General features: G+C 46.0%; 1 pseudogene; it reads right to left on the bottom strand.

Moving 5' to 3' along the window:
• Positions 1-423: 423 nt before the first annotated feature.
• The window catches only part of LOC112075606 (syntaxin-binding protein 5-like), a 56,693-nt pseudogene continuing 42,763 nt past the window's right edge, over positions 424-14,353 (bottom strand).

Here is a 14,353-nt window from a genome sequence, read left to right on the forward strand (position 1 = left end):
CCTGGGTTACCTGTTAGAGTCTCCTGGTTTACCTGTTAGAGGCTCCTGGTTTACCTGTTAGAGTCTCCTGGTTGACTGTTATAGTCTCCTGGTTTACCTGTTAGAGGCTCCTGGTTTCCCTGTTAGAGTCTCCTGGTTACCTGTTATAGTCTCCTGGTTTCCCTGTTAGAGGCTCCTGGTTTCCCTGTTAGAGCTCCTGGGTTACCTGTTAGAGTCTCCTGGTTTACCTGTAGAGTTCCTGGTTTACCTGTTAGAGTCTCCTGGTTTACCTGTTAGAGTCTCCTGGTTTACCTGTTATAGTCTCCTGGTTTACCTGTTAGAGTCTCCTGGTTTACCAGTTAGACGCTCCTGGTTTACCTGTTAGAGGCTCCTGGTTTACCTGTTAGAGGCTCCTGGTTTCCCTGTTAGAGGCTCTTGGTTTACCTGTTTCTGGAGGTCTTGTATTCCACCTTGAGGATGGGCTTACACGACTCCTTCCTCCCTTCCTTCAGTATCTTCCCTGGAGGAGACGAAAAAAAGGGAACATCTCAAACAGTGGACTATCCCTTTAAATGTTTACAGTTTTTATACTTTGATAATAAGAGTTATTAGAATCTCTCAGAGTTTTTCAAATCACTGTCATCAGCTGACAATTCTAAACTGATCAAACTGTAATGGAATGTAGTAATACAGTAGAACAACCTCTGTGTGAGTTTGCATATTCCGTTACAACAACACATTTAGTCTCTTTTCCTCATCAAAGCATCTGTTTCTATCTAATTCCTATGCTAACTGTGAATAACAAGCTGGGGAGTGGAGGGAAGTAGAATAGAACACGTTGAATGATGTGGCGGCGGTGGGCGACCTAGATGTAAGTCGTTTACAATGTTTACCTCTTCTGAAGTCTACTGTATGTAGAGTGGTTCTTTAAAAGTGTTGAGTTTATGCCGCTACCGTTTCTGGTAGATGGTGACAGATTGTGGTAAAAATTGCGTCATTCTGTCAACAATGGCTGACACTTAAAATAACGTGCCATAGAATTCTGCGGCACCCTGCAAGATGTGCTGTAAGTACGCCGCAACTTGTAAAGGAAGAACCACTGTAAGGCAGAATATCTCCCTCTGGGATCTGACCTGGCATATCGTCCAGGATACTGGGTTCATCTCTTACGCTATTCATGACAAAACATCCTTCTCAAAATGCAGTGTAAACAGCTAATAAGCCCACATATGAGAGAGAAAATACAACCTCAAGTCATAATAATCTACATAGAGCAGAGCAGAGTGGAACCAGAACAGAGCAGAGCAGAGAAGAACAGAACAGAGCAGAACCAAAACAGAGCCGAATAGAGCAGAACAGAGTAGAGAAGAACAGAACAGGACAGAACTGAGCAGAACAGAGCAGAACACAGAGTAGAACAGAGTGGAACAAAACAGAGCAGAACAGAGCAGAAAACAGCAGAACACAGAGCAGAACAGAGCAGAACAGAGCAGATCAGAGCAGATCAGAGTAGAACAGAACAAAACAGAGCAGAACAGAACAGAGCAGAACAGAGCAGAACGGAACAGAGCAGAACAGAGCAGAACGGAAATACATAATAATGAAAGAAGAATCTCTCCCTCTCTCTCTGACCTGCCTAGTCAAATAAAGTAAAACAATGATATAAAAATATTTGCCCACTGCTCCAGTCCTATTAGCCCACTGTTCCAATTCTATTAGCCCACTGCTCCAGTTATATTAGCCCACTGCTCCAGTTCTATTAGCCCACTGCTCCAGTCCTATTAGCCCACTGCTCCAGTTCTATTAGCCCACTGCTCCAGTCCTATTAGCCCACTGCTCCAGCCTATTAGCCCCAATGCTCAGTTTTCTATTAGGCCCACTGTTCCAGTTCTATTAGCCCACTGTTCCAGTTATATTAGCCCACTGCTCCAGTTCTATTATCCCACTGTTCCAGTTCTATTAGCCCACTGCTCCAGTTCTATTAGCCCACTGCTCCAGTTCTATTAGCCCACTGCTCCAGTTCTATTAGCCCACTGCTCCAGTCCTATTAGCCCACTGTTCCAGTCCGATTGCACATCCCCGGTGTGACAGACAGACACACACACAGACTGTTTGTGTGCTTCCTGTGGGTCTGAGCTCTGAGCAGACAGACAGTCCTGGGGGAGTCTTCCATGAGATAGTTCAAAGGGTCAAACACACAGACCAGTCCATCACAGCCACAGACAGCCAAGGCCGTGGCAGAGAAGCAGAGTTTTCTCATCACAATCAGAGCTCAAAGAGTATTCAGCAAACATCTGACATGTGTTTGTACGTGTGTGTGTGTTTGTTTACGTGTGTGTGTGTGTGTTTATGTACGTGTGTCTCACCATGAGGATATGTGATCTGAATAGGCCTGGCTGTGTTCCTCAGGTTCCACATAGTCAGGCTGCCGTCTGAGTGACTACACATGAACTGCTTCCCTTCATGGTGCCAGCTCACAGAATGGATAGCCTGGAGGGAGAGAGAATTAAGGTTAGACAGAGGGAGGGAGGAGGAGATTGTGAGGAGAGAGAGAGAGAGAGACAGAGAGAGAGAGACAGAGACAGAGACAGAGACAGAGACAGAGACAGAGACAGACAGAAAGAGACAGAGAGAGACAGAGAGAGACAGAGAGACAGAGAGACAGAGAGAGAGAGAGAGAGAGAGAGAGAGAGAGAGAGAGAGAGAGGAGGGCAAGGAGGGCAATGTGAGGAGGGCAATGTGAGGAGGGAGAGAGGAAGATATGTTAAGGGTAGAGAGAGGGAGTGGAGTGTGGAAACTCTCCTACCTGCATTGGTGCCCCATGTGAGGACAGAATCCACCCCTTCACCCAGGGTTAACCTAGTACCTAAATCAAATCAGTGCTGTCCTTAAACTACTTTGGAGCTAAATGAGAGTGGAAACGGCTAGAGCTGGACTGATTAAAACTGTGAGCAGGATCAATACCACTTCAAACAGATAACTAGACATAGAACCGGAAAGGTATAGAAATGGAGGGCAAACTAAGGAAATGGACAGTCCTACATGTAACATTCAAATTATTACACTGTAAAAGTCAATAATGCAATCCAATTAGGTTTATGTTCCTTCCCTAGACTCAACACACATACAGGGATTATGTTTACCTGCACAGTAGCTATTTGATATTAAACTGATTATGGCAGTAGGCATGTAAACACCTTACTCTGCTTATCTTATTTGGCGTAAGGTCAAAATCGAGAGTGAAGCATACGTTGATTAACAAATAATTTCAAAGTGAGAGCTCTTTTTGTCCTACCCGCTCTAAGCATTTGTCTGGGCTGCCATAGCGATGCCTTCCCCTTGTTGTGAGACGTCGAAGCACCAGAGAGTCCTAGTGACCTGGAGGCACCAGAGAGGTCTAGAGACCTGGAGGCACCAGAGAGGTCTAGAGACCTGGAGGCACCAGAGAGTCCTAGTGACCTGGAGGCACCAGAGAGTCCTAGAGACGTGGAGGCACCAGAGAGTCCTAGAGACCTGGAGGCACCAGAGAGTCCCTAGAGACCTGGAGGCACCAGAGAGTCATAGAGACCGATGGAGGCACCAGAGAGTCCTAGAGACGTGGAGGCACCAGAGAGTCCTAGAGACCTGGAGGCACCAGAGCGTCCTAGAAACGTGGAGGCACCAGAGAGTCCTAGAGACCTGGAGGCACCAGCGAGTCCTAGAAACGTGGAGGCACCAGCGAGTCCTAGAGACCTGGAGGTACCAGAGAGTCCTAGAGACCTGGAGGCACCAGAAGTCCTAGAGACGTGGAGGCACCAGAGAGTCCTAGAGACCTGGAGGCACCAGCGAGTCCTAGAACGTGGAGGCACAAAGAGTCCTAGAGACCTGAGGTACCAAACGTCCTAGAGACCTGGAGGCACCAGAAGCGTCCTAGACCTGGAGGCACCAGAGTCCTAGAGACGTGGAGGCACCAGAGAGTCCTAGAGACTGGAGGCACCAGCGAGTCCTAGAAACGTGGAGGCACCAGAGAGTCCTAGGACCTGGAGGTACCAAACAGTCCTAGAAACGTGGAGGCACCAGAGAGTCCTAGTGACCTGGAGGCACCAGAGCCTAGAGACCTGGAGGCACAGAGAGTCCTAGAGACGTGGAGCACCAGAGTCCTAGGAACCTGGAGGCACCAGAGAGCCTAGAGACGTGGAGGCACCAGAGAGTCCTAATGACCTGGAGGCACCAGAGAGTCCTAGAGCGTGGAGGCACCAGAGAGTCCTAGAGACGTGGAGGCACCAGAGAGTCATAGAGACCTGGAAGGCACAGAGAGTCCTAGAGACCTGGAGGTACCAGAAGGTCCTAGAGACTTGGAGTGCACAGAGAGTCCTAAGACTGGAGGCACCAGAGAGTCTAGAAACGGGAGGCACCAGAGCGTCCTAGAGACTGGAGGCACCAGAGCGTCCTAGAGACCTGGAGGCACCAGAGAGTCCTAGAGACCTGGAGGCACCAGAGCGTCCTAGAGACCTGGAGCACCAAGAGTCCTAGAGACGTGGAGGCACCAGAGAGTCCTAGAGACCTGGAGGCACCAGAAGAGTCCTAGAGACCTGGAGGCACCAGAGCGTCCTAGAGACGTGGAGGCACCAGAGAGTCCTAGAGACGTGGAGGCACCAGAGAGTCCTAGAAACGTGGAGGCACCAGAAGCGTCCTAGAGACCTGGAAAGCGACCAGAGAGCCGATCCTAGAGACCTGGAGGCACCAGAGAGTCCTAGAGACTGGAGGCACCAGAGAGCTCCTAGAGACCTGGAGGCACAGAGAGTCCTAGAGACGTGGAGGCACCAGCGAGTCCTAAAAGTGGAGGCACCAGAGAGTCCTAGTGACCTGGAGGCACCAGAGAGTCCTAGAGACGTGGAGGCACCAGAGAGTCCTAGAGACGTGGAGGCACCAGAGAGGGGTGCTGGTTTTAAATGATCACTGATATTGAGGGTCGGGAACATATAAAGTAGGTTAAACATCATGTAAATGTCAAGATGCATTCAGGTAAGGCCTTTCCACCCTACCTGACTGCCTGACCTAACATAAACATACTTTGGAAGGGCCCTTATTAATGAAACAAAGTAAGGCAACCATTTAAAATAAGCTCTTTGTAAACATCATACAGGACATGTGGGTGAAATCACCTGTTCAACTGTCTGTTAGTGGGAGAGAGAGAGAGACATAGAGAGAGAAAGAAAGTGAGAGAGAGAGAGAGAGCGAGAGGCAGGGGGTAAGAGACAGACAGACAGAGAAACTTACTTCATCGTAGTAGATTCTGAAGTCAACCTTCTTGGCTCGGAGGTCCCACTGCACTACTGTTCCACTTTCAAACCCTATCAGCAACTGTGAAGGTCAAAGAGGAAGAGGAAGACATGTAAAGAGAAGGAAGAGAGGGTTAGGGAGTTGAGTGAGAGAAGGAAGAGAGGTTTAGGGAGTTGAGTGAGAGAAGGAAGAGAGGGTTAGGGAGTTGAATGAGAGAAGGGAAGAGGAAATAGAGGAGGAAATCATTGAAACATTGAAATTAGACATTTTTTGTAGACTATAGACCTGAGCTTTTCTCAGTAAACTAACACTCTCTCTCCGTGCCTCCCTCCCGCTCTCTCTCCCACTCCCACCCTCCCTCCCACCATCTCTCTGCTTCTCCAAACGCAGTGGTCCCAGGCTGGTAGCTGTCTGTGCCGTGGTTTTCTCTCTGTGTGAGATGTGATTAAGGGGATTGGGAGGGATGATCTTCACCATGAATGTACCATTGAGCACACAACCAATCTGCTCCCTCTGTATGTTTCTCTCTCTCCAGCTGGCTCTTGTCCCTCTTGTGATTTACATAGGATTGACTTTGGGGAGGAGGACTGGGAGACTGATAAAGGGTTCAGGACAGGTGGGGGTAGAGGGTAGAGAGAGAGAATGAGAGCGAGAGAGAGAAATTACTTTGTTGTTTATGGGCCTCTCGGCAGGACGTCTGTACATCATTGTCACAAGACTTGGACAGAGGGCGGTCACTGAGATGGACACAGACCAGGAAGTAAGTTGGTAAGACGGGGGAACCCAGGAAGTGGATGATGACAGTCCATCAGTGTGTGTGCGTGGGTTACCCAGATCTTGCTGTGTAGATACTCTAACGTTATGAATCCAACAAGACTGCATTAAACAAAATGGATGACTACTGATAACATACAACTGCCATATCAGAGAGAGAGAGAGAGAGACCTTTGCAAAATATGAGAGGCCATTGTCAGAAAAACATCTAAAATCCACTTGCTCTACAGTTCTGGATTAATGTGAGATTAATGAGATACATACGAGGTGTGATTAATAAGAAGCCACAAAGATTGTATTAATGAGATACATGGAATGGAATACATGGAATCCAAGATGGCGTAGCAGTCGGATGTTGTCTTGTCCTGTCTTTGCCGTGTAAATAGATATCGATTTTTCGTATACATTTTCGTATTATTTTAATTTCACTTCCATCTAGAACTGAATATACATTCCTACATTCCGCGCACCCAATGTGGTACGGACTGCTATTTTATATACTTAGAACCGTAACCCCAATCAGAAGCTAGCCAGAATAACTAGCTACTAGCTAGTAGTCAGTTACCACTGCTGCGTCTTCGCCCAACTCGGACACAGCCAGCTTCAAACCGGGCCGATACCTGCCAGTCTGCAAGCGCGATATCAACCCAGAGCATATAGGACTGCTTTTTCTCTACCACATCACCGGATTCCTGACGCAACTCTGGACAATACACCGATCATCACAGCTAGCTAGCTGCAACCGAGTGGCCTACTACTGGCTAACACACCTCTGTCCCGAAGCAAGCACCAGTTAGCCTTGAGCTAGCCTCGAGCTAGGCCCATCTCCCGCTAGCTGAAGAGCTAGTGCCACTCCACTGCCACAAGCTAGCACCAGTTAGCAAACACTATTCTACCAATTCACACCTCTCTTTCGCCATCGCCATCTGGCTTGGATTCTCTGTCGACACAACCACGTCTGAGCAGACCCCCTCCGTCGAGCAGACACCCCCCGGGACTAACTTTACACGCCGTGTGCTAGCTTAGTGGAGCTCCTCTGCTCCATCTACGGCTGCCCCCTGGAACACTATGACACTTGGCTACATAGCTGATGCATGCTTGACGTCCATTAATTCACGGTACTCCCATTCTGTTTATTTGTGCTCTATCTGTCGGCTCTGTGCTTTAACTCAGGATCTGTGTGTAGTTAATCCGACCCTCTCTGCTAGTCATCGCCATTTTACCTGTTGTTGCTGGTCAGACTAGCACCCTGTTATTGCTGCTGTTATCTTACCTGTGTTTTAGCTAGCTCTCCCAATCAAGACCTGCAATCACTTTATGCCTTTAGTTTATGTCTCTCTCAAATATCAATATGCCTTGCATACGTTGTTCAGGCTAGTTTCATTGTCATTGTTTTGGTTTGCAATGACCCTGTAGTTCCACTCCCGTACTCTGATACCCCTTTCCACCCCCCACACATCCGGTGACCTCACCCATTGAGACCAGCATGTCCAGAGATACAACCTCTCTATTCATCACCCAGCCTGGGCTTGCTCCGCTGTACCCGCGCCCCTCCATACCCTGTCTGCACATTATGCCCAGAATCTATTCTACCACGCCCATAAATCTGCTCCTTTATTCTTTGTCCCCAACGCTCTAGCGACCAGGTTATAGCCTTTAGCCCACCTCATCCTACTACTCCTCTGTTCCTCGGGTGATGTGAGGTAAACCCAGGCCCTGCATGTCCCCAGTCACCCTCATTTGTTGACTTCTGCGATCGAAAAAGCCTTGCCGTCATGCATGTCAACATCAGAAGCCTCCTCCCTAAGTTTGCCTACTCACTCGCTTTAGCACACTCTGCAATCCTGATGTCCTTGCCGTGTCGAATCCTGGCTTAGAAGCCACCAAAAATTCTGAGATTTCCATACCCAACTATAAACTTTCCGTCAAGATAGAACTGCCAAAGGGAGGAGTTGCAATCTACTGCAGAGATAGCCTGCAAAGTTTTGTCATACTTTCCAGTCTATGCCCAAACAGTTCGAACTTCTAATTTTAAAAATTAATCTCTCCAGAAATAAGTCTCTCACTGTTGCCGCCTGCTACACCCCCCTCAGCTCCCACTGTGCCCTGGACACCATCTGTGAATTGATCGCTCCCCATCTAGCTTCAGAGTTTGTCGTTTAGTGACCTAAACTGGGATATGCTTAACACCCCCGCAGCCTACAATCAAGCTTGATGCCCTCAATCCACACAAATCATCAAGAACCCACCAGGTACAACCTAAATCCGTAAACATGGCACCTATAGACATTATCCTGACAACTCCCCTCCAAATACACCTCTGCTGTCTTCAATCAAGATCTCAGCCATCACTGCCTCATTGCCTGTATCCGCCACGGGTCTGCGGTCAAACGCACCACCCCTCCATCACTGTCAACCTCCCTAAAACACTTCGCGAGCAGCTTTCTAATCGACCTGGCCCGGTACCCTGGAAGGATATTGACCTCACCCGTCAGTTGAGGATGCCTGGTCATTCTTTAAATGTTACTTCCTCACCATATTAGACAAGCATGCTCCGTTCAAAAAATGCAAAACAAAACAGAATAGCCCTTGGTTCACTCCAGACCTGAACCCTCGACCGCACAAAAACATCCTGTGGCAACTGCAATAGATCGAAGAGCCCCCCGATATGCAACTGTTCAGGGAATCAGGAACCAATACACCAGCAGTCAGGGAAAGCAAAGGCCAGCTTTTTCAAGCAGAAATTGCCATCCTGTAGCTCTAACTCCAAAAAGTTGGATACTGTAAAATCCATGGGAGAACAAAGCACCCTCCCAGCTGCCCACTGCACTGAGCTAGGTAACACGGTCACCAATAAATCCGTATAATCGAAACTTCAACAAGCATTCTCAATGGCTGGCACCTTCTTCCTGCGACTCCAACCTTGCCAACAGCCCCGCCCCCCCGCTGCTACTCGCCCCAAGCCTCCCCAGCTTCCCTTTACCCAAATCCAATAGCAATTTCTGAAAGAGCTGGAAAACCTGACCCATACAAATCAGCTGGGCTTGACAATCGACCCCCTATTTCTGAAAACTGTCCGCCGCCATTGTCGCACCCCTATTACCAGCCTGTTCAACCTCTCCTTCGTATCATCTTGAGATCCCCAAGGATTGGAAAGCTGCCGCGTCATCCCCTCTTCAAAGGGGGAGACACCCTGGACCCAAACTGTTACAGACCTATATCAATCCTGCCCTAACTATCTAAGTCTCGAAAGCCAATCAACAACAGCACTGACCATCTCGAATCCCACCTACCTTCTCCGCTGTGCAATCCGGTTCCGAGCCGGTCACGGTGCACCCCAGCCACGCTCAAGGTACTAAATGACATCATAACCCCGCATAAAAGACATTACTGTGGCAGCCGTCTTCATCGACCTGGCCAAGGCTTTCGACTCTGTCAATCACCATATTCTTATCGGCAGACTCAGTAGCCTCGTTTTTCTAATGACTGCCTTGCCTGGTTCACCAACTACTTTGCAGACAGAGTTCAGTGTGTCAAATCGGAGCATGTTGTCCGTCCTCTGGCAGTCTCTATGGGGACCACAGGGTTCAATTCTCGGCCGACGCTTTTCTCTGTATACATCAATGATGTTCTTCTGCTGCGGGCATCCCTGATCCACCTCTACGCAGACGACACCATTCTATATACTTCCGCCCTTCCTTGGACACTGTGCTATCTAACCTCCAAACGAGCTTCAATGCCATACAACACTCCTTCCGTGCCTCCAACTGCTCTTAAACTATAAAACCAAATGCAGCTTTTCAACCGTTCGCTGCCTGCACCCGCACGCCCGACTAGCATCACACCCTGGACGGTTCCGACCTAGAATATGTGACATCTATAAGTACCTAGGTGTCTGGCAAGACTGCAAACTCTCCTTCCAGACTCATATCAAACATCTCCAATCCAAAATCAAATCAAGAATCGCTTTCTATTCCGCAACAAAGCTCCTTCACTCACGCCGCCAAACTTACCCTAGTAAAACTGACTATCCGCCGATCCTCGACTTCGCGATGTCATCTACAAAATAGCTTCCAACACTTTACTCAGCAAACTGATGCAGTTTATCACAGTGCCATTCTTTTTACTAAAGCACCTTATACGACCCACCACTGCGACCTGTATCCCAGTCGGCTGGCCCTCGCTACATGTTCGTCGTCAGACCCACTGGCTCCAGGTCATCTACAAGGCTATGCTAGGTAAAGTCCGCCTTATCTCAGTTCACTGGTCACGATGGCTACACCCACCCGCAGCACGCGCTCCAGCAGGTGTATCTCACTGATCATCCCTAAAGCTAAAACCTCATTTGGACGCCTTCCTTCCAGTTCTCGCTCCTGCGACTGGAACGAATTGCAAAAATCTCTGAAGTTGGAGACTTTTATCTCCCTCAACAACTTTAAAAATCTGCTATCCGAGCAGCTAACCGATCGCTGCAGCTGTACATAGTCCATCTGTAAACTACCCACCCAATTACCTACTCACCCCCCATACTGCTTTATTTATTTACTTTTCTGCTCTTTTGCACACCAGTACCAGTATCTCTTCTCACATGATCATCTGATGATTTATCACTCCAGTGTTAATCTGCTAAATTGTAATTATTCGATTTATTGCCTACCTCATGCCTTTTGCACACATTGTATTATAGATCTCTTTTTTTCTACCATGTTAATTGACTTGTTTTAGTTACTCCATGTGAACTCTGTGTTGTCTGTTCACACTGCTATGCTTTATCTGGCAGGTCGCAGTTGCAAATGAGAACTTGTTCTCAACTAGCCTACCTGGTAAATAAAGGTGAAATAAAATAAAATAAAACAAAGAGGTGTGATTAATGAGATACATACAGGTGTGATTAATGAATACATACGAGGTGTAAGAATACATACGAGGTGATTAATGAGATACATACGAGGTTATTATGAATCATAAGGTGATTAATGAGATACATACAAGTGTGATTATATGAGATACATACGAGTGTGATTAATGAGATACATACGAGGTGTGATTAAGAGATACATACGAGGAGGTGATTAATGAGATACATACAAGGTGATTAATGAGATACATACGAGTGTGATTAATGAGATACATATGAGGTGTAATTAATGAGATACATACGAGTGTGATTAATGAGATACATACGAGGTTGTATAATGAGAAACATAAACCTTAGGGATATGCAAAACATTATCTCTAAAAGCTGATAAGATGATAAGATGGAATTGGAGAAGTACGGTGGATATATGAGGAACTACAAACTCAAAGGCTGAGATAAATATTAAAAACACACACCCTCTAGAGAAAGGTAACACCCTGTAGAATACAGAAACACCTGTAGAGATACAGAATAACACCCTGTAGAGATAAAGATAACACCCTGTAGAGATACAGATAACACCCTGTAGAGATAAAGATAACACCCTTTATAGATACAGATAACAACCCTTAGAGATAACGGTAACACCCTGTAGAGGTAAAGATAACACCCTGTAGAGATAACGGTAAACACCCTGTAGAGAAAAGATAACACCCTGTAGAGATAAAGATAACACCCTGTAGAGATACAGATAACACCCTGTAGAGATAAAGATAACACCCTTTATAGATACAGATAACACCCTGTAGAGATAACGGTAACACCCTGTAAGGTAAAGATAACACCCTGTAGAGATAAAGATAACACCCTGTAGAGATAAAGATACCACCCTGTAGAGATAAAGATAACACCCTGTAGAGATAAAGATAACACCCTTTATAGATACAGATAACACCCTGTAGAGATAACGGTAACACCCTGTAAGATAAAGAAACACCCTGTAGAGATAAAGATAACACCCTGTAGAGATAGTGGTAACACCCTGTAGAGATAAAGATAACACCCTGTAGAGATACAGATACCACCCTGTAGAGATAAAGATAACACCCTGTAGAGTAAAGATAACACCCTGTAGAGATAACGGTAACACCCTGTAGAGATAAAGATTCAGTTGAAGTTGGAAGTTTACATAATCCTTAGCCAAATACATTTAAACTCAGTTTTTCACAATTCCTGACAATTAATCCTAGTAAAGATTCCCTGTCTTAGGTCAGTTAGGATCACCACTTTATTTTAAGAATGTGAATCAGAATAAATAGAGAACATAGTTATTCAGCTTTTATTTCATTCATCACATTCCCAGTGGGTCGGAAGTTGACATACACTCAGTTAGTATTTGGTAGCAATGCCTTTAAATTGTTTAACTTGGGTCAAATGTTTCGGGTAGCCTTCCACAAGCTTCCCACAATAAGTTGGGTGAATTTTGGCCCATTCCTTCTGACAGAGCTGGTGTAACGGAGTCAGGTTTATAGGCCTCCTTGCTCGCACACGCCTTTTCAGTTCTGCCCACAAATGTTCTATAGGATTGAGGTCAGGGCTTTGTGATGGCCACTCCAATACCTTGACTTTGTTGTACATAAGCCAGTTTGCCACAACTTTGGAAGTATGCTTAGGATCATTGTCCATTTGGAAGACCCATTTGCGACCAAGATTTAACTTCCTGACTGATGTCTTGAGATGTTGCTTCAATATATCCACATAATTTTATTTTGTGAAGTGCACCAGTCCCTTCTGCAGCAAAGCACCCCCACAACATGATGCTGCCACCTCTGTGCTTCACTGTTGGTATGGTGTTCTTCGGCTTGCAAGCCTCCCCCTTTTGCCTCCAAACGTAACGATGGTCATTATGGCCAAACAGTTCTATTTATGTTTCATCAGACCAGAGGATGTTTCTCCAAAAAGTACAATCTTTTTTATGGAGGTTTTGGAGCAGTGGCTTCTTCCTTGCTGAGCGGCCTTTAAGGTTATATCGACATTGGACTCGTTTTACTGTGGATATAGATAATTTTGTACCTGTTTCCTTCAGCATCTTCACGTCCTTTGCTGTTGTTCTGGGATTGATTTGCACTTTTCGCACCAAAGTATGTTTGTCTCTAGGAGACAGAACGTGTCTCCTTCCTGAGCAGTGTGATGGCTGCATGGTCCCATGGTGTTTATACTTGCGTACTATTGTTTGTACAGATGAATGTGGTACCTTCAGGCGTTGAACCAGACTTGTGGAGGTCCACAATTATTTTATTTTTTTCTGAGGTCTTGACTGATTTCTTTTGATTTTCCCATTATGTCAATCAAAGAGCACTGAATTTGAAGGTAGGCCTTGAAATACATCCACAGGTACACCTCCAATTGACTCAAATTATGTCAATTAGCCTTTCAGAAGCTCCTAAAGCCATGACATCATTTTCTGGACTTTTCCAAGCTGTTTAAAGGCACAGTCAACTTAGTGTATTTAAACTTCTGACCAACTGGAATTGTGATTCAGTGAATAAATAAATAATCTGTCTGTAAACAATTATTGTAAAAATTACTTGTGTCATGCTGTCACGTTCCTGACCTATTTCTGTTAGTTTGTTGTATGTGTTAGTTGGTCAGGACGTGAGTTTGGGTGGGCATTCTATGTTGTCTGTTTCTATGTTGGTTTAAGGGTTGCCTGGTATGGCTCTCAATTAGAGGCAGGTKTTTGGCGTTCCTCTAATTGAGAGTCATATTTAGGTAGGTTGTTTCACAGTGTTCGTTGTGGGTGGTTGTCTCCTGTGTCAGTGTTTGTCGCACCATACGGGAATGTTTCGGTTTGTTCAAGAGAAGAAAAAAAAAAAGAGAGAGAGAAGAGAGAAGAGAGAGAAGAGAGAGAGAGAGAGAGAGAGAGAGAGAGAGAGAGAGAGAGAGATTCAGTCGCAGGGGATATTGAGTATGTTTTGGGCTTGGGATTTATTGCCTGAAGCACATCAGACTTTTTCTGCCTTCCAAAGCACTTATCAATATTTGAATTCTGCCTTAGAGAGTTTGCCATTTCATGTTTTTGTTTCTCTGAGTGTGTGGGTGTGTATGTCAGAGTCAATCAGCGTCATGGGGAAAGGTACAGGGAGCAAGATGGGCAGAGGCAGTATGTGGAGCCACTCTTTCTTAGATTTAGACTAGTCTTCATCATTTTGACTAAAATATTAAGTCTTAGCCATATTTTTGTCAAATGACAAAATCAGTGCTAGTAGCTAAGTATCATACATAGCCTTGTCCTACCCAACAGATGCATAACATCCGGTCTTCCCAACAGCAGTGGTATGACAATAAGAATAAGAATATGTAAGAATAATTTGGACATGTAAATTCCTACACATTGCATACAAAACAAACTGACCACACAAGCAGAGAGAGAGAGAGAGAGAGAAAGAGAGAGGAGAGAGAGAGAGAGAGGGGTGGGTG

This window comes from Salvelinus sp. IW2-2015, unplaced genomic scaffold (assembly GCF_002910315.2).
Source record: "Salvelinus sp. IW2-2015 unplaced genomic scaffold, ASM291031v2 Un_scaffold3269, whole genome shotgun sequence".
In the NCBI taxonomy this organism is placed as follows: Eukaryota; Metazoa; Chordata; class Actinopteri; order Salmoniformes; family Salmonidae; genus Salvelinus; species Salvelinus sp. IW2-2015.